At 38.5% G+C, this 20,101-nt stretch overlaps 2 pseudogenes; one reads left to right on the forward strand and one right to left on the reverse strand.

The window, feature by feature from the left end:
* Positions 1–1,393: 1,393 nt before the first annotated feature.
* LOC118570508 lies at positions 1,394–14,821 on the reverse strand (annotated as a pseudogene).
* On the forward strand, positions 11,262–12,116 carry LOC118570509 (annotated as a pseudogene).
* Positions 14,822–20,101: the final 5,280 nt, after the last annotated feature.

Consider the following 20,101-nt stretch of genomic DNA (forward strand, 5'->3'; position numbering starts at 1 on the left):
CTATCATCAAGAAGCACCTCTGGTTGTTTTGTAAACTGGATGTCTTCCCCTTGGGATGTGTGACCCCAAAGAGAACCTTTGACTGTTGGGTTACCTGGGCCATAGACTACACTGTCATTGGTATTTCTGGTTACCCAGACCAGACAGTGTATATTCTATCCTGGGCAGAAGGATGATCAAATCCACCCTCATGGATGAAGGTTTGTAGATATAGATATATACATAATACCAATACATAATATATAATTTATATTGTATACATATATAATCTATACTTAGAATTTAAATTATAATGTGAAATTTATATGATTCATATACATGAATATAGATGCATATATATATATATATATATATATATATATATATTCACTCAGATATGGAAAAACATGTAATAACAAGTTTGTACATTATAACCAGTTCATGATTTTAAATGAAGAATACATACCAATTCAAGGGAAAGAACTGAATTGGAAGAATCATTCTGGTGAAAGATGTGTGAATGTCTATGTTTAAAGAGAAGTGGCGGTAGTCAGCTAGACTTAAAATATGTAATCACAGTCTAAATAAGGGGTCCATATAATTAGTCCTAGTTACTTGTTCTGATTGACTAACATTTGACATTGAGTAATAAAATAAAATTCTTAATGGGTCTATATTTTAACTTATATGAATTATACTACACAATGATAGATATAATATTATTTTCATACAAGATTACATTTAAATTTTGAAAACCCTGTATTCTTCAACATAATCACACAAACCCCAAATGAAATCATGATAATTTAATGAAGAGCCTCGTGGTTGTAAGAAACAGTTGATGTTCTTATAAAAATATGGTATATTAAAAGTTGAATATAAAATAAAAGTAAAATCTACATATTTTACCACAGTGATTGAATGACAAGCTGAAATTTTACAAGGGTCCACTTTCCAAATTCAAGACATGTGATTCACACAAGTGGAAAAGAGAATGTACATGAAGCTCTTGAGAAATTTAAATCAATAACATAAATATTAAATCTATGTTATGGAAGAGTATAAACTTTCATTATGAGCCAGGTGTGGAGATGGCCACCTTTAATCCCAGAAGAGTAGGGACAGATATAGGAAGATCTCCATTAATTCAAATATCATGGACTTCGCAGAAGGTTTCAGAAAAGGGCAGATGCATAATGAGTTCCTGCTAATATCAAAATATAACCTAGATTTTAAGCATGGAAAATTTCAATGACTCCAGTATAAAGAGGCTCTAATAAAATTGAATGAACAAAGAACAGCTCAAAGAGTCAAACCTATACTATTAATACATAGCACACATTTGTAATAGAGATCAACTGGTCTTCATCTTTGCAGTTCATCTCTTAAAATAAGAAGTATGTTTAGTTTTGAACTAGGTTTTGAGAAAGGTATTCCTTCTAGAATATGGCCTGTGCCTGATATGAAGAAGTGAATTCTTACCTGGCCTTATGAAGATAATATAGCACTTTGGGGCAAAAATGAAGCCAAATAAGGCTGCACTAGAAGCCAAGATAGAAAAGACTTCCATAGCCACCATGACCTTCCCCTTTGTGCTATGGTAGACAGGGAGGAATATGACCCAGACACAGAAGAACACTAGCATGCTGAATGACAGGAACTTGGCTTCATTGAATGTATCAGGCAGATTCCAGGACATGAATGCCATAGTAAAGCTCCCAAGTGCCAAGGTGCAGAGGTATCCCAGGACTCCATGGAAGGAAAAAGATGAGCCCTTGTTGCACATAATTGTGATATTTTCATGTTCAGCATGATAATCTCAGTCAATGAATGGAGAAGAAGTCCCTAGCCAGATTCCACAGAAGACAAGGTTTATGGATCAGAGTACATATGGGGATAATAAAGTTTGGGGCCCTTGATATTATTAACCACCTCACCACTCTGCTTGGAAAAGTGACTTTGAAGGCAATAACCACAGTTACTGCTTTGGCCAAAACAGTGGCAAGAGCCACAGTGAAAGCACCTCCAAATGTGATCTGTTGCAGAATACAGGTGGTAATGTTGGGATGACCAATGAGGAGCAAGGAACATAGGAAATAGACATTGAATGTGATGAGCAACATGTAACTGAGTGTCCTATTATTAGCCTTGACAATTGGAGTGTCTCTGTGCTTCACAAAGAGTCCAAGAACCACTACGGTGAGGACAGAGAAGAACAGAGCTATGGTTGTGAGAGACATCCCCAAGGGGTCTTTATGGTCAAGAAAACTCACAGCTTTCTGGAGGCAATGTGTCTTCTCTGTGTTTGCATAATGACTTTCTGAACACCTCATGCAATGATCCACATCTAATCAGAAATTAAAGTGATCCTTAGTCCAAGTTGAAGGCATTCATTTTTCTTTCTATGACATTTCTATGTTCATGTTGACAGGACTGAAACCTATATTACTTTACTTTTTCTCAGGTACAAAGAAATGCTAACTCTGTGGTGAATAATTTCTTAATTATACCACCCATCTTCTTTATCAAATATTTTAGTTAATATATATATATATATATATATATATATATATATATATATATATATTATATAAACACTTGTCTAAATACAATTAAGCTCTGTTTCCTCCTGCTCCACTCCTCATCTTCTCCCACTTTTCCCTCACTACATATTGTGCTTACTATTTCTCCTTTTTAGATATTGATATACAATGAGTGATGCTATATAAATGTTGTGGGGGCACTTACTTTAAAATGAGCAACATTTCAGAGTCCATAACCTTAAAGAAAAGCGATGTCCCTCTTTTGGTACTATTCATCAATTTTCACTATATTCTCATACAACTCATCTTCCTTATAGTGATATAAATCTAATACACCTTAAACCTTTTATCTCATATGAACTTTCACTGCCTCTTATGCTATTGGTTCATCACTTTTGGAAATCATTAGAATACTGAGTTACAATACAAAAACCAACTTCATTTCTGATACCACATCAAAAGTTAGGTCCACATTATGAATTGGACATATGGATACTGCAAAAGAGGGAGAGAAACCTTTGGAATTATTTTCATCATGATGTTCTTAAGCATGAGTTCTTAATTTTATTATCTTTATAAAATAGTTTGACTATTCTCTGTTGAGGCTTTAGTCAATAGGCATTACTACATTGTAAAATGCTTGAATAGTGCACAAAAACAGTTCTTATTCCTACTGGGGAAAGGTTAGACCTATTGAAACAGTTTTAAGGTGTGAAGTAAAACACTCCTTTAATGTTCTGCTCTTGAAAATTTGTGAAGTTCTTCTTGAATTTGAAGTATATAAACACTGATTTATGCATGCCAGATTTTCACTTTCATTATTCCTGTTTTTTAAAAGAAATTTATCACAAGACTTTCAATTTTATTTTGTTGATAAAAGTTATTAACAGAGTTAAGGATTTATCTCAGTGGTAGATCACTTGCCTAGCAAGCACAAGGCCCTGGGTTCGATCCTCAGCTCAAAAAAAAAGTTATTAACAGATAATCCCATTTGATTTGGTAGAATAAAACTTATTTCTAGCTGGGCAGTGGTGGCACATGCCTTTAATTCCAGCACTCGGGAGGCAGAGCTAGTTGGATCTTTGTGAGTTCGAGACCAGCCTGATCTACAGAGCGAGACCAGGAAAGGTGCAGAGGTACACAGAGAAACCTTGTCTCGAAAAGCCAAAAAAAATATTTCTATATATCTTGTAAATATAGTTTCCTTGAGGTTTTGTGACTCATTGATATACCTGTTCTCAGGACCTAATTTCAAGCAATGATGTCATGCTCTGTTACTTCCTTCTCTTTTATGTGTTGGTATTATTTTCTTTTGTTTTATACTTTGTAATGAATGACTCGCATGTATAATTCCATCTTTTACTAAAGGCACTTAATAGATGTAATAAAACTTATATATATATATATGATATCTATTTTAAGCTACTGTAAATTTTTGTATAATATTAAATCAGAAATCTCAGCTTCATATGTCTAACATAATTGAGCTACATAATTTTGTCATGTATATGTATTAATTAGGAACTATGAAAGACTTTGGGTAAGTGAACCATTTCATATATATATATATATATATATATATATATATATATATATATATATGTTTTTGAAAATATATAGCTATATATATGTATATGTATACATATGAGTTATGTGTACCATATGTGCAGTAAGAGTGTTTCTTATGACTAGCTGTTTGAGGGCAGGGTCTATTATATCTAAATGTAAGAAATCCATGGAAAAAGATACAGAAAGCCTGTAAAAGTTAGAGATCCTGAAATACTGCAAGGGAAGATAAAATACAGACACAAAAGGCCAGTGGAATATATAAATGCTAGGCATGATGCTATGCATAAAATGTATGACAGTTCAGGCCAAATCAAATATCATTATGCATGGAATGTTGGCATGAGGTCCTATCCTTAACTGAGAAGCTATTTGACCTCAGAGCTGATTTAACAGGAAGCATTAATCTTTATTTTTTGATTAACTTTTTTTATATTATTATGTGTTTTAATTTTATACATCAGCCATGGGTTCCCCTGTCCTCCCCGATCCTGCACCAAACCCCACCTTCTCCCTAGCCTCTCCCCTCCATTCCCATGTCCTCCAGGATCAAGACACCCCTGGGGATTCATTTAAACCTGGTGGATTCAGTACAGGCAGGTCCTTTCCCCTCCTTCCAGGCTGAGCATGTGTCCCAGTGTAAGCCCAAGGTTCCAAATAGCCAGCTCATGCACTAAGAACAGGTTCCGGTCCCACAGTCTGGGTGCCTCCCAAACAGTTCAAGCTATTCAATTGTCTCACTTATCCAGAGGGCCTGATCCAGCTGGGGGCTCCACAGCCTTTGGTTCATAATTCATGTGCCTTCCTACAATTGGCTATTTGTCCCTGTGCTTTTTGCAGTCTTGAATTCAACAATTCACGCTCTTGCAGACCTTCCTCTTTCTCGACAGTTGGACAACTGGAGCTCCACATGGGGTCTGGCTGAGGATCTCTGCATCCACTTCCATCAGTTACTGGATGAGAGTTCCAAGATGACTCTCCCAACCAAATAAAGCCCTGGACCAGATGGTTTCACTGCAGAATTCTACCAGATCTTCAAAGAAGACTTAATGCCAATACTCTTTAAATTGTTCCACACTATAGAAGCAGAAGGTATATTACCAAACTCCTTCTATGAGGCTACAATTATCCTGATTCCTAAACCAAACAAAGATGCAGAAAAGAAAGAGAACTACAGACCAATCTCCCTCATGAACATTGACGCAAAAATACTCAATAAAATTCTGGCGAACAGACTCCAAGAACACATCAAAACCATTATCCACCATGATCAAGTAGGCTTCATCCCAGGGATGCAAGGGTGGTTCAACATATGAAAGTCCATCAATGTAATACACCATATAAACAAACTCAAAGAAAAAAACACATAATCATCTCACTAGATGCAAAAAAGACATTTGACAAAATCCAACACCCCTTCATGATAAAGGTTGTGGAGCGATCAGGAATACAGGGGACATACCTAAACATAATAAAGGCAGTCTACAGCAAGCCAACAACCAACATCAAATTAAATGGAGAGAAACTCAAAGCAATACCACTAAAATCAGGAACAAGGTAAGGCTCTCCCCTCTCCCCATACTTATTCAATATAGTACTTGAAGTTCTAGCCAGAGCTATAAGACAACATAAAGAGATTAAGGGGATACAAATTGGAAAGGAAGAAGTCAAGCTCTCCCTATTTGCAGATGACATGATAGTATACATGAGTGACCCCAAAAATTCAACCAAGGAACTGATACAGCTAATAAAAACCTTCAGCAACATAGCAGGATACAAGATCAACTCAAAAAAATCAGTAGCCCTCCTATATACAATACACAAACAGGCTGAGAAGGAAATCACAGATACATCACCCTTTACAATAGCCACAAATGATATAAAATACCTTGGGGTTACTCTAACTAAGCATGTGAAGAGCCTATATGACAAGAACTTTAAGTCCCTGAAAAAAGAAATTGAAGAAGTCAGAAATTGGAAAGATCTATCGTGCTCATGGATAGGCAGGATTAACAGTAAAAATGGCGATCTTACCAAAAGCAATCTACAGATTCAACACAATCCCCATCAAATTACCAACACAATTCTTCACAGATCTGGAAAGAATAATACTCAACTTCATATGGAAAAAAAACCCAGGATAGCCAAAAGAATCCTGTACAATAAAACAACTTGTTGATTAATTTTTTTTAGTGGGAGAATCCCTAGAATCTTTTCTCCCTTATTTTATTTAAGAAATGTTTTATGCATTTTACATACTAACCACAGATACCCTGTTCACCCCCTCCTTCTGAGCTTCCCCAGCCCTCCACTCCCAACCCATCCCCCATCCCCTCTTCCAAAAGAGCAAAGTATGATATGAGGAGTCAGAAAAAATTGGTACATTTAGTTGAGACAGGGCTAAGTCCCTCACTCCTGCATCAAGGCTGAGCAAGTCATTCCACCAGGGGCAATGGGTTCCAGAAAGCCAGCTAACACATGAGGTATAGATCCAGATCCCACTGCCAGGGGCTCCTAAAACAGACCCAGTTGCACAACCATCTCCCATAGACTGAGGATCCAGTCCAGTCCCATGAAAGCTCCACAGTTGTTGGTCTAAAGTTTGTGAGTTTCTACCAACTTGGTTCAATTGTCTCTGCAGATTTCCCCATTATGATCTTGACCTCCCCTGCACATACAACCTCTCTTGGAGACCAGTCGGTGAGATAACTTGATAGAGGGAGATATTATAAGGTTAGGAAGAAACTGGGTTCTAGGGAAATTCTCAGGAATCAACGAGGATGACACTAGATTAGACCACAACCAATAGTGGAGAAGATGTCTGTACTGGTTCACTCCAATAATCAGATTTCTGAATACCATAACTGTCATCATAGAGCCTTCATCTAGTAACTGATGGAAGCAGATTCAGAGATCCACAGTAAAGCACCAGGCTGAACTCTGGGAGTACATCAAAGAGAGGGAAGACTCAGTCTTTAAGAGTGTGGCCATTGGAAATTAGTCCATATTCCACAAGGAGTCCTGCACCAAAGGGTATTGGGATAGCACAAACTGAATTCAATGAGTCTTCTTCATTTTTTTTTGAAGGAGAACAAAGTTAGATAGGAAGAAAAGTGGAAGATTTGAGAGGATATGAATATGATCAAAGTACTTAATATGAAAATCAAAAAGGTTAAAAAGTATTTAAAAATTTCAAAATTGATATAACACTGGTCACAAATTTATTATTACATGTGGAAAAACTAGCTTTTAAAGATTTTTTTTATTTTTTCTGATTAAAATGGGTTTATTGGTTTTATAAAATTATGTATTTTTTTGTTTTTTACACATCAGCCATAGGTTCCACTGTCCTTCCCCCACCCCCCCCCCACCTTTCCCCCATCCCCTCCCCTCCATTCCCATCTCCTCCAGGGCCAAGACTCCCCTGGGGATTCATTTATTCCCAGTGTAACATGCTGTGAACAGGTTCACGACCTCTTATTCAATATGGAGATTCTATATTCTATTGCAGCTCTTAGGTTGGTACAGCTCTTCATAGGAGATTATTTAAACTGCTCTGAGGATATTGTTTCATGTACCATTTCTCAAAGTAGGAACAGAAAAAAAGAAATAATAATACTCACTAAGGAAATTTGAAATTTTGGTTACACTTTACAGTTAAAAATTATATATTGGGGCTATCAAACACAAATTTCTAATCTTCTGTTCTGTATGAAAAAGCTTGCTGGGAAGAATCATTATGTCAATAACCTATCCTACACTTAAGTGAGTCTGAATAATTATTGAAATACAGTTAGTAAAACATCCAAGTTTGTTACTTTATTAACATATGTGAAATTACATGGGGAAATAAAGCATATTGATCATTACAGAGCAACAATGTCTGAAGATGATCATGAACATAAATCAATTATAAATTTCTATGCCGATCTGCGCTATTTCAAAACATGGTGATGCACATTTCCTATCCTAAATAAGAGAAGGAGGTTGGGGATTTAGCTCAGTGGTAGAGTGCTTGCTAAGCGCAAGGCCCTGGGTTCAGTCCTTAGCTCCGGAAAATCTAAAAAACAAAATGCTGGGTGGTGGTGGTGCCCAGTCTTTAATTCCAGCACTCAGGAGGCAGAGCTCAAAAAACCGAGAGAGAGAGAGAGAGAGAGAGAGAGAGAGAGAGAGAGAGAGAGAGAGAGAGAAGGAATAAATTTGTCTGACTTCTCTCCAGATATGTGGAACCATTATCTGTAAGATAATTTCTACTCATCTGTCTCTTTGGAAATCCCATTGTCTGGACAAGGAGTGAAATCATATCAGCAAACAGCCTTGCCCTCCAGGGAACCTTTCTTGAATCCAGGCCCACAGCTTTCACTGCACACAGACTGAGGAATCTGAGCATATTGTGAGCAAAGTTAACAAAAGCTAAGTGTTTATTGAAAACCACAATAAATATTGTTTTTCAGTATCATGAAATTAACTTTCAGGTTTTATATCTATAAATGTAGAAAATTATTTTGAACATCTGTGCCCTACACAAGGTTGGTCTGAGGACTGTCACACTATTTGACAGTTTGGAGCATAATGAGGTAGGGACAAGTTTGATGCATGTAGGTCAGTGAAGACATGACCTAAAGGTCAAGTAGTCTTTCCAGATGGATCCTGTCTCTGTACTTTTTAATGTGTTGAAAACTATTATTTCCAACATGATTGTGAATTTTGCTTTTCAACTTAAAATAACTCATAATCACTATGGAAACAAATTTTTGGGCATTTCTGAGCATAATCTTTTTTTTTTTTTTTTCCCTGAAGCTGAGGACCGAACCCATAGCCTTGCACGTGCCAGGCAAATGCTATACCACTGAGCTAAATCCCCAACTGTTGTGGTAATGTGTTCCCCCAAATATTGTGCACCCTAATAAACTTATCTGGGGTCAGAGACAGAACAGCGACAATATTAAACATAGAAGATAGGCAGTGGTAGCATATGCCTTTAATCCTAGCATGCCAGAGGCAGAAATCCATCTGTTCAAGGATACTACACCCAGGCAGGTGACTCATGCCTTTAAACCGAGGGAGTGATGGTAAAAAGCAGAAAGGTATATAGGGTGCGAGAACCAGAAACTAGAATAATTTGGCTGGTTAAGCTTTTAGGCTTTGAGCAGCACAGTTCAGCTGAGATTCATTCTGGATGAGGACTGAGAGGCTTCCAGTCTGAGGAAACAGGATCAGCTGAGGAACTGGCAAGGCGAGGAAGCTGTGGCCTGTTCTGCTTCTCTGATCTTCCAGCATTCACCCCAATAACTGGCCTCAGGTTTGATTTTATTAATAAGTACCTTTAAGATTCATGCTACACCTCAACCCTCTGAGCATAATCTTAAGGGGAAGTTTAAATGGTTCACTATAAAACTGAGTGTTACCATTCCATTGGCAATTGTCTCAGAATGAACGAGAATGAGAAAAAAGGTGGTCTATGGTATTTACTTATTTCTACTTACTGAGGATATGAAGTCATGAGTCACCTCATGCCCTAAAGTAATAAATTTCAAAACATAACAGCTAAATCCTCATACTGTCAGCCAAAGAAACACTTCCTTCAGTTATATTAGGTATGTCTTTATTTGCAGTACTAGAATACAAGAGAAGCATATACACATGCACCTTATAGTATTCTCCCTTTCAAGAGATAGAAGAAAGAAAATAACTGGTTATGGTATGTAATTTTTAATCATGAAATAAAAGTGACCTACTCAATTTTAGGTGGAGGGAAGGACTTCTAATGGAGACACGTCCATTGATTTGAAGGAAAAGTAGCAATTATAGGGACAGGTATGTGAATACACATTCCCTCAATACTGGTTTTATCTGGGGAGTTATTGAAATTTTAAGAACTGCAGACTTATTGATAGAACTATTCAGTGTTGGTGGATTTTGAACATGAATGAGCCTCACACCAATTCCAGTTTTCACTTTCTGCTTACAATGTGTGGTCTGAGTCACTTTGTTTCAGTTCCTTCCCATCTCTCCAAGGATGCCACAAACTGGCATGCCTCCAGATCATAAAGGATCTCTTATACCTCAAGAACCATAAGTCAAGTAAACTCTTTTCCAAAAGTCACTTTTGGTGATGGTATTAGATCATAGCAAGAAAACATAACTTATTCATTTTTATGCTGTGAATGTAGAAATTTTCTATATCTGAGTGTCCTGTGAGACATTATGAGGATTATGCATACCACTTCTCAGGTGTACTTAATTTGTGTAACATTAACAAAAATCTAACCTATGGATGACTGAATATTAACAGACATTTACAGCTAAAAACTTATATTTTAATTATCAGGGGATGATAGAACACTGTCTTGTAGTAGTTATTTTTTTCTTCTTCTACTGGTAGTTACATAGTAATGGGTTTTAATATCAAATCAGGAGTTGATATACTGGGAGATATATTTGTGGTTATGGTAAGTATAATTAATTAAGATAATACATAACTCACCTCTGAATAGTTTTCTGGCCATCTTATCATTTGTTCAGACAAAGACAATGTTGACCCTGGGGAGCATTGGGCAAAAAGATTCCTATTTTTACTTTTCGTCCAAGACTCTTTGGAAAATTCCAAAAGTTGAGAATATCATACTTATCATCTGAATTCTGTTTCCATCCTAGAGCCATGTTGGCTCCCACATGGATATTCCTCAAGAAAGTATGAAGCTGAAAGTGAAGCAAGAATATATTTTAAAGTGGGTAACAGATGTTAAAAAATGGATTATAGAATTACTCTCATTGTTCATAATATCTGTTGTAGGACATACCTTAATGTAGGGTTCACTACTGCTGAACAATGTTAACTTAGGTTAATGGGATGTCATTATACTTCTGAAGGATTGTCAGCCTCAGGAAAATCTTCTAAACATAAGCAGGAAAGGAATTGCTGAGTACTGGTTGAAGTAAATCTCAATTTTTTAAAACAAAGCTATACCCATTTATATTCAATATATGTCTCAAAGTAAAGTGAGTAAAATGTGGGTGCTGATGACTAAATGGTAGCTAAAAGAAATCATTTATGGAGGCTGCGTCTGGCTCCCGCTCTCACAGCCATTGCAGTACATTGAGCTCCATAGAGACCCGGGCAAGCGAGAGCCGGACGGGCACTGGGCGACTCTGTGCCTTGCAGAGGAAAATCAACTAAACATGGGCAAAGGAGATCCTAAGAAGCCGAGAGGCAAAATGTCCTTATATGCATTCTTTGTGCAAACTTGCCAGGAGGAACACAAGAAAAAGCACCGGGATGCTTCTGTCAACTTCTCAGACTTCTCCAAGAAGTGCTCAGAAAGGTGGAAGACCATCTCTGCTAAAGAAAAGGGGAAATTTGAAGACATGGCAAAGGCTGACAAGGCTCGTTATGAAAGAGAAATGAAAACCTACATCCCCCCCCAAAGGGGAGACCAAAAAGAAGTTCAAGGACCCCAATGCACCCAAGAGGCCTCCTTCAGCCTTCTTCTTGTTCTGTTCTGAGTATCGCCCCAAAATCAAAGGAGAGCACCCTGGCTTGTCCATCGCAGACGTTGCAAAGAAGCTGGGGGAGATGTGGAACAACACCACTGCGGATGACAAGCAGCCCTATGAGAAGAAGGCTGCCGAGCTGAAGGAGAAGTATGAGAAAGATATTGCTGCCTATAAAGCTGAAGGAAAACCCGATGCGGCCAAGAAGGGGGTCTCAAGGCTGAAAAGAGCAAGAAAAAAAGGAAGAGGAGGAGGAGGATGAAGAGGATGAGGAAGAGGAGGAAGAAGAGGAAGACGAAGATGAAGATGATGATGATGAATAAGTTGGTTCTAGCGCAGTTTTTTTTCTTGTCTATAAAGCATTTAACCCCCCTGTACACAACTCACACCTTTTAAAGAAAAAAATTGAAATGTAAGGCTGTGTAAGATTTGTTTTTAAACTGTACAGTGTCTTTTTTTGTATAATTAACACACTACCGAATGTGTCTTTAGCTAGCCCTGTCCTGGTGGTATTTTCAATAGCCACTAACCTTGCCTGGGTTGTAAATTGGCATGGAAATTTAAAGCATGTTGTTGTTGGTGCACAGCATAAATTAGTTATATATGGGGATGGCAGGGGTTTTTTTATTTTGTTTTATTTTTTCATCTTCGGTTGTCTCTGATGCAGCTTATATGAAGATAATTGTTGTTCTGTTAACTGAATACCACTCTGTAATTGCAAAAAAAAAAAATTGCAGCTGTTTTTTTGACATTCTGAATGCTTCTAAGTAAATACAATTTTTTATTAAAAACAAAAGAAATCATTTACATACTAATACCTTGGGGTGAGCTGTCCTTATTTAACTTAGTAAGAGAATTCTTAGGTTTCTTTTTTAATAGGTTTGTTTATTTTTTATTATTATTATGTTTGTGTTTTAATTTTACACATCAGCCATAAGTTCCCCTGTCCTCCCCCCTCACACCCCTGCCCCCACCTTCCCCCCATGCCCTACCCTCCATTCCCATCTCCTCCAGGGCCAAGACTCCCCTGGGTATTCAATTCAACCTGGTGGATTCAGTACAGGCAGGTCCAGTCCCATCCTTCCAGGCTGAGCATGTGTCCCTGTGTAAGCCCAAGGTTCCAAACAGCCAGCTCATGTACTAAGGACAGGTCTGGGTCCCACATCCTGGATGCCTCCCAAGCAGTTCAAGCTATTCAATGGTCTCACTTATCCAGAGGGCCTGATGTAGCTGGGGGCTCCACAGCTTTTGGTTCATAATTCATGTGCTTCCATTCATTTGGCTATTTGTCCCTGTGCTTTTCCAATCTTGGTCTCAACAACTCACACTCTTAGAGTCCCTCCTCTTTCTCAACAATTGGACTCCTGGAGCTCCACCTGGGGCCTGGCCTAGGATCTCTGCACCCACTTCCATCAGTTATTGGATGAGAGTTCCAGCACAACCTTTAGGATGTTTGGCCATCTGATCAACAGACTAGGTCAGATCAGGCTTTCTCTCGACCACTGCCAGGAGTCTACAGAGGATGTATCATTGTGGATTTCTGGGGACCTCTCCAGCACTCTGCCTATTCCTGTTCTCATGTGGTCATCATTTATCATGTTCTGTTATTCCTTGTTCTCCCTTGATCGGTCCTGATCCAGCTTGGATCTCCTGCTCCCCTAAACTTTCTTTCCCTTGACCCTTGCCCTTCATTACTCACACTGTTGTCCAGCTGTAGCACTCTTGGGCATATACCCAAGGAATGCTCAATCATACCACAAGGGCATTTGCTCAGCTATGTTCATATCAGCATTGTTTGTAATAGCCAGAACCTGGAAACAACCTAGATGCCCTTCAACTGAAGAATGGATAAAGAAAATATGGCACATAAACACAATGGAGTACTACTCAGCAGAGAAAAACAATGACATCATGAGGATTGTAGGCAAATGGATGGATCTAGAAAAAATCATCCTGAGTGAGGTAACCTAGACTCAGAAGGATGAAGATCATATGTACTCACTCATAGTAGGATACTAGATGTAAAACAAAGACCACTAGACTGCTATACAACTCCAGGGAGGCTACCTAGAAAACGGGACCCTAGGAAAGCCACAGGGAACACCCAATGACAGAGAAATGGATGAGATCTACATGAACAACCAGGTTTCTAATGTAATCTATTAACATGAGAAGTTTTTGCAGCTATTTTGACACAGATGTTATATTCAGTAAAGTCATTTCCACCTTGCCACTAGTACCCTATTCCTCAACATCATGTACACAAAGATCAGCACTGACCTGGAAGATAAAATAAGAAATGAAGATTTTTCTGTGGTGATATATATACAATGAATGCATATATACAATGCTGAAGTATGTAATACCTAATTTGGTGCCTCTGAAGATGCAGAAAATATCACATTTTTGATTCTCTAATACAACAGAAGGGATATTACCTGTCATGGGAAGAACACCATTCTTTCCCTAGTTCCAAATGGTTGTGTTTGTACTTACTGAAGACTCATCTCATGGAGACTGTGGGCCACATTATAAACAGCCTTGTATATATTGTAACTTTCTTCATTCATTACTATGTCAAAAATATAACTAGGCAGTAATTCCAAGGAAGCATTAGGTTGGCAATTCTCCAAAAGTTGACAACCCAGCTCTGAAAACGAGCACTTGGAGAACAAAAACCATAATTTAGGAAGGTGATTGTCTTCTGGATATTTATAAGGTTTAACTGGATTAAATTTTTAAATTCAATAATCTGCTCATGGTGGTGTGAAAAAATGAGACTTCCATGGAATGAATCTAGCAAGAAATAATCAGCCATATTTGTAACATCCCACTGAGGGGTCATGACCCAGACTTTTGTCATCAAAATCTATTGCCCTAGATTTCTCATTAAACCTTATAGTGAATCATTATCACCATAAATGATGATGTTATTGGCCGATGATTCCTGGACTATGCCAAGACTTTTCCAGTATTTGTACGGAAATGAATTCCAGGTACTTTGAATCATTTCAACAAAAAGCTATTCTGACTTGATTAGTCTCCATATTTTCTCTTAGATCTGATAGAAACTGAGTCTCTCTGTGCTCATCTGGTACAATAAGACCAACCCAGGTCCAGCCAAAATGAAACATCAAAGAGACTATGGCAAGAGCCAGAGATGTGCCTTTGGGAGCCATCTGGTAGACAGAATGAAACTGATCTTTGTCTCTCAAGGGAGCATCAAAAGGACCAAGTGTGAGCTGCAGAGAAAAAAAATGAAAACAAGAGGAAGAACAATGTCATAAATCACCATCTCTGTTCTGCAGGAACTAATGGCAATGGTCAGCATGAGGATGGATTCATCCTGATTTTAAAGGCAAAGTTCTCTGACAGGATTTTTCAGAAATTTACTGGTATCTCCTCCATTTTTATTAATTCCCCTTGTCCTGCATCCTCCTCTTTCTTTCTTTTCCCAATTGACTGGAATTAGATCTGTTTTCAATTGTCTGGGCACTTAACTTCAATAGCTAAGGAATCCAAGTGTCCTTCTTACTTTTACATGCCTCTGAAATATCAGCAAAGGAGACTGGGCTCCTTTTCCCATGCAATGGTCAAGAGAAATCCTGATCTGACCTAGTCTGGTGATCAGATGGCCAAACACCCTAACAGTCATGCTGGAACTCTCATCCAATAACTGAAGGAAGTGGATGCAAAGATCCTCGACCAGGCACCAGGTGAAGCTCCAGGAGTCCAATTGTTGAGAAAGAGGAGGGACTGTAAGAGTGTGAATTGTTGAGACCAAGTTTGGAAAAGCACAGGGACAAATAGCCAAACTAATGGAAACACATGAATTAAGAACCAAAAGCTGTGGAGCCCCCAACTGGATCAGGCCCTCTGGATAAGTAAGACAATTGAATAGCTTGAACTGTTTGGGAGGCACCCAGGCAGTGGGACCCGGACCTGTCCTTAGTGCATGAGCTGGCTGTTTGCAACCTTGGGGTTACACAGGATCATTTTGCTCAGGCTGTAAGGAGGGGACTGGACCTGCCTATACTGAATCCACCAGGTTGAGCTGAATCCCCAGGGGAGTCTTGGACCTGGAGGAGATGGGAATGGAGGGGAGGGGCTGGGAAGAAGGTGGGGGCAGAGTGCAAGGGGGAAGGACAGGGAAACCCATTGCTGATATGTAAAATTAAAACACAAATATAAAAAAAATAATAAAAAAATTGAGGTCTGACTAGTGATGGTGGAAACCTTTAATATCAGCAATGACTAGGCAAAGAGAGGCATGTGAATCTCTGCGAATTTGAGGCCAGCCATGGATGTACAGTCAGATTCTTCCTTGAAAAAAAAGATAAATAAATAATGGAAATAGCTATAAAATCCGCCAAATACTACTGCATTTGTCAATGTTACTCCCATGTTCAGATACATATGGATTTTCACCTCCACCAGTAGATTTCTTGTGTTTTCAAGCATGTTCATATAAATACATATATACATGTGTACAGACACATATGAGTGTGTATGATATTATAAAAGAACTTCAACTTTGAGGAATAAGCACAGCTAAGGAAGGGAAGGTACTGGTTGCTCACACTCTTAATCACAGAACTGGGGAACAGAGCTAGGCAAATCTCTGAATCAAGGTCATCCTGGTCAACAGTCCAAGTCAAAGGACAACCTGGGCTACACAGAAAAACTGTGCATAGATTTGGTGACATGGCTCAGAGATTAAAAGCACTGGAAACTCTCCCAGAGGTCCTAAGTTCAACTCTCAGCAAGTACATGTTGGCTCTCAAATATCTGAAAGTATATCTAGTACTCTCTTCTGGTGTGGAGATGTACATGAAGAGATAACACTCAGGTAAAAAAGAAAGAAAAAGAGAACAAGAGAGAAGGAGAGAGAGACAGGACAGCCAGAGCCACACAAAGAAAACTTGTGCTGAAGCAACAAAACAAAACAACTCAACAAAAACATACAACCAAAAAGAAGAATATCTCCATTTTTGCTAATATAGTTCTTGAAATTTTAGAGGTCAGAGCCAAGTCATGGTGGCCTCATCTTTGGACAGTGGAAGAGTAGGAGGCTGAGCATTGGGGATAACAGCCATTCTGTCCCTCCATACAAGGTTTTGATTAATTTTGATTAATTTTAATTCCCAATCTCAAGGCAGAGACATGTATGTTCCTTCTCAGATGTCTGCTTCCATACTCTGCCAATCTTTTTTGTTTGTTTGTTTTTATATTTCCAGACAGGGTTTCCTTATGTAGTTTTGGTGTCTGTCCTGGATCTCACTTTGTAGACCAGGCTGGCCTCAAACTCACAGAAATCCACCTGGCTCTGCCTTGGGAGTTTACTGGGATTAAAGGCATATGCCACCATGCTAGGCTAGGCTGAGCTCTGCCAATCTAAAGAAGATATTTTGGGCAGTAGGGTGTGGTGGTACATAAAACCTGTTTTTACATTGTTAGTTGTTGGATCTGTGGATATCAAGGCGTCACTCTGCAATCTGCTTGAGGTCCCCAAGAGGATAAATGTGTCTGTTCCTTAAAGCTTTCCACACTGCTCTATTTTAGAGTCTTTAGTTTCCTTTAGGAATTCTAATTTCAGGGGCCAAAGAGATGGCTTTTAAGGTCCCAGCACCTTAAGAAAATGGAGGCTCTCAAACCTCTCTAGCTATGGTTCCATGGGGGAGCTGACTCCCTCTTGTGGAAGTCTCCCTTGTGCACTGCCTTGAAACTCAAGAGATCATCCACCTGCCTCCAGATTTCTGGTTTCATGGTATGTGCCATGGCTTGCCTATGGAGATGGAGTTTTAAAAATTCTATTTTTTGTGTATGCTTGTGTATTTTTGTATTTGTATTTTGTATTTGTGTATTTGTATTTTTTGTGTATGCACACCACAGCTGAAGTGTGTATGTCAGACAACCATTTGCAAGAGTTGGTCTCTCCATCCACATGTGGGTGCAAGGGATGAAACTACGGTTGTCAGTCTTGGCAGCAAGCACCATTAACCCCTTTGCCAGCAGAGTTTAGTTTCTGACACTGGTCTACTGTAACCTCGGTTAGCTTCAGGCAGACTCCCTTCTCTTCCTACTTTGGTTTGGGTACTGTTTCTCACTCCTCTTTTTGTGGAACTCCAACACTGCAATATGAGCTAGTTTGACTGCCACAGAACTTACAGGCTTTTTTTGTTTTTGTTTTTGTTTTTTTTTTTTGCTTGTTTGATTAATTTTTGTTGAAATTTCTTGTGATTTTTTTTTTTAATCCCTCAAAGAAGCACGACTCAAAAGCAAACTCCCTTTATGGAGATGTTTTTGGTTACTCCCCCTTGATGGAAATAACTCATTATCAATGATCTCTTCAGGGGAAAAATATTAAAAGAAGCCCAACTTATAGTATAGAGACCATTGCAATCAGGGCAAAAAGCACTAAGGCAATGTGTTCCACTAGACAGACGTAGAGGCCATAAAATGGTGGCACTCACACCTTTTATCCTAGCATTTCAAAGGCAGATATCCCTCTAGATATCTGTGAGATCAAGGCCACATTGGATACAGCCAAGTATGATGATTCATGACTTTAATCCCAGGGAGTGATGGTAGAAAGCAGAAATGTATATAAGGCATGAGGGCCAGAAACTAGAAGCATTTGGCTGGTTAAGCATTCTGGCTTTCGAGAAGCAGTTCAGCTGAGACTCATTCGGATGAGGACCCAGAAGCTTCCAGGCTGAGGAAACAAGGCCAGCTGAGGAATTGGCAAAGCAAGGTAGCTGTGGAGTGTTCTGCTTCTCTGACCTTCCAGCACTCACCCCAATCAGGTTTCGTTTTATTAATAAGAACTTTTAAGATTCCTGCTACGACAGTGAGTTGAAGATTAGATAGTTATGGTTATAGTTATATTTAAAGATTAGATAGTTATAGTTTTCCTTGTAAAGAATTTCAGAAAAGAAACTCACTAAAGAGGTATAAGTGTATAAATCTGAAAGACATTATAAGATAGTTCTGTTAGTAATGTAAGTTAGGATAGAAAGTGAATCAGGTACATTTCGGACTTACCAAAATAGGATAGATAATGGAATCTTATCTCTGAGTTTGTCAAATGCAAATGGACTAGACATTGTTTAAGTATTTACTGCTTGTATATTTTGTATATAGTTATTGTACTTATTGTATACAATCTTTCTTATATTAGTTATAACTTTTTCCTTTTTTCTTTTTATTAGAATAGAAAGGGGAATATGGTGATATTTTATTTGTGCTGAAATGTGGTTTTATTTCTATGTTAATAAATAAAGTTGCCTTGGAATCAGAGCTAAAAGCAAGCCATTAAGCAGATCTGGTAGTGGTAGCACACACCCTTAATCTGATCACATGGCAGGTAAAGTCTCTGTGTGTTCAAGGACACACCCAGCGTGGTTACACTCGCCTTTAATCCCAGTCCCAACCATAGAGACCTGGAGGTCTGTATAGATAGGCAGTGATGAGAAAGTCACGTGGTTGGGTTGAAAACCAATCAGAAGGCAGAACAGAAAGGCAATAGAAAGACAGGACAGGGGAAGAAGGTCTCTCTCTCAGGGACAGGAGAGCAGCGAGTGTTAAGATAGTGTGATCTTAGCTCTTGGCTAACACTCTTATTTCTAGGCTGTTAACTCTTTTTGGCTCTGTTTCTTATTTAATAAGACAGTTTAGAATTTCATCAACATTTGGTAGCACACACCCTTAATCTGATCATGTGGCAGGAAGAGTCTTTGTGTGATCAAGGACATAGCCAAGCAAGGTGACCTGAACTTTTAATCCCAGTACCAACCATAGAGACCTGGAGGTCTGTATAGACAGGCAGTGATAAGGAAGTCAAGTGGTTGGTTTTAGAGCCAATGAGAAGACAGAACAGAAAGGCAATAAAAAGACAGTCACAAGGGAAGAAGGTCTCTCTCTCTCTGGGGAAAGTGACAGCAGCCAGGTGGTCAGATAAGGTAGTAGTGGCTCTTGCTCTAATCTCTTGGCTTTAACTCTGTATTTGGCTCTGATTCTTATTTTAATAAGACTGTTTAGAATTTCTTCATTACATGCAAAAGAGATTTTTGAGTGGTTGTTGAAAAAGGCATCAGAGTGTAAGTTACTTAGCATATCTAAAAAGCAAAAGAAGAAGACGGATCTTATTCACAATTACTTAATGGCTTTACATACTTCATAGAAGAACCCTAAATTCTGTCCATAACAAAGACTTACAGCTCAATTAAAACTCAGCACCTGGTGGTGGTGGCACATTCCTTTAACCCCAGCACTCGGGAGGCAGAGGCAGGTGGATCTCTGAGTTAGAGGCCAGCCTGTTCTCCAAATTGAGTTTCAGAAAAGGTGCAAAGCTAATCAGAGAAACCCTGTCTCAAAAAACAAAACAAAACTACAAAAACAAAAACAAAAACAAAAAAGCTGAGCAAAAAAAAAAACAAAAAAAAAAAACAAACAACATATTAGGACAGAGTCCCAAACATTAAGAAACAATGTATGCTCCATTCTCTCCTTTAAGGCTA

The sequence above is a fragment of the Onychomys torridus genome, chromosome 19 (genome assembly GCF_903995425.1).
Source record: "Onychomys torridus chromosome 19, mOncTor1.1, whole genome shotgun sequence".
In the NCBI taxonomy this organism is placed as follows: domain Eukaryota; kingdom Metazoa; phylum Chordata; class Mammalia; order Rodentia; family Cricetidae; genus Onychomys; species Onychomys torridus.